The sequence below is a fragment of the Rhinopithecus roxellana genome, chromosome 5, assembly GCF_007565055.1.
Source record: "Rhinopithecus roxellana isolate Shanxi Qingling chromosome 5, ASM756505v1, whole genome shotgun sequence".
NCBI lineage: Eukaryota > Metazoa > Chordata > Mammalia > Primates > Cercopithecidae > Rhinopithecus > Rhinopithecus roxellana.
The window spans coordinates 11614759-11616382 of NC_044553.1; the positions used below are offsets into that span (position 1 = coordinate 11614759).

General features: G+C 41.2%; 1 pseudogene; it reads right to left on the bottom strand.

Annotated features, from left to right (window-relative positions):
- Positions 1 to 786: 786 nt before the first annotated feature.
- Positions 787 to 1228, bottom strand: LOC104669179 (annotated as a pseudogene).
- Between the last annotated feature and the right edge of the window lie 396 nt (positions 1229 to 1624).

Sequence of the window (1624 nt, forward strand, 5' to 3'; positions counted from 1 at the left end):
AATCAATTGTTAACATTTTACCACATTATCTTTTTCTCTCTCATTTTGTATATAAAACATATAAAAGTCCAGTAAAATCATTATAATCAATAAATTAAAATTGATACAATACTAATTTCTAAGCTGCAGACTGCATTCAAATTTCACTGATTGTCTCCATAATGTGCTTTATAATCACCCTTTCCTTTCTGACCCAGGAACCAATAGAAGATCATGTGTTGAATTTAATTGCTATGTCTCTTTAACCTCCTTCAACTTGGAGATTCCTCAGTTTTTCCATGTCTTTCATGTCGACAGTTTAAAAGAGAACAGGCAATTAATTTGTAGACTGTCCTTACACTTGAGTTTGCCTTAAGTTTCTCATAGTTAGATTCAGGTTATTTGTTGGTAGTGGGTTTTTGTGGAGACGTACCACAGAAGTGATGCTATGTTCTTCTCAATGCGGCATCAGAAGGCAACAATGTAATTTGTTCTATTTCTATCAGTGTTGACTTTTATCACTTGGTTAAGATGGTGTCTGCCGAATTTCTTCACTGTAAAATTAATTAATAAGTATTTTGTACTTACTAGGTTAAAAGTTATTAATAAGTATTTTGTGGAGAGCTAATTTTTTTTTTTTTTAAGTTCAAACTCATTTCCCTTTTATTAAAGTCCAAGTTACCATTACATGGCTTGGTACTTAATAAAGGAAAACTTGTTCAAATAAGGAAATATGCTATCAGTATTTCCAGGTAACTGTTTACACTCAAGTAGCAGTATCAATAAATCCTTGGGAAGCCATGGAGTTTACATTTTGTCAAGGCCCAGTTCCTCCGGAGTGGAGATTCCGAGTTCATTTAAAGTTGATCTAAGTTCCTGGATGACATAGGGGTAGATTTCCTTATGAGGTCCTGCTTTGTCCTCAACGCCCTCTAGGATGCGAACTGCACTAGCAAAATCATTTAACCGTCTGCATGCCCACAAAGCAACATCAATGATTTTGGGCTCTGGAACCAGATCATAGCTAACAAGTGTGTTGTTCATCCCTTTACGCCATTCCCAGGCATCTGTATCTGGCTTGTTGAAGTATGTTACCCAGCGAGCATCAAACTCCTCATCTGTCTCAGTGACCCATGGGAATAGCAGTGAACTGACTGGATAGCCGCGGCGGGGCCGGGGTTGGGGCAGAATGCAGGAGGCCTCGAGGGCCGGCCTGGGCGGTTGCGGCCACCGCGCAGCGGCGGAGAGCGGCGCCAGCATGACGGCGACGGTGGCGCGCAGGCTGAGGATGGAGAGAAACGGTGTGAGTTCGCGGGTTGCTCCGCATTTGGTGGGGGCCGGCGAGAGCTACTTTTATGTTATGTAAATATCGTGTTCTTCATCACATTCCCCAGTCCCCACTCCCCCACTGGCTTTAGCATCCATTATTGGTTTTTTCCTAAATCAATTATTACTATAATGGTTGACAAATGGTGCTATTCTAATCCCATTATTCTTTCTACATTTATTAGTTGGCTTTCTATTATAAGGTAAAGTTTTCCTTGGCCTAGCACAGTGGCTCATGCCTGTAATTCCAGCATTTTGGGAGGCAAAGGCAGGTGCACTTGAGGCCAGGAGTTCGAAACTAGCCTGGTCAACATAGTGA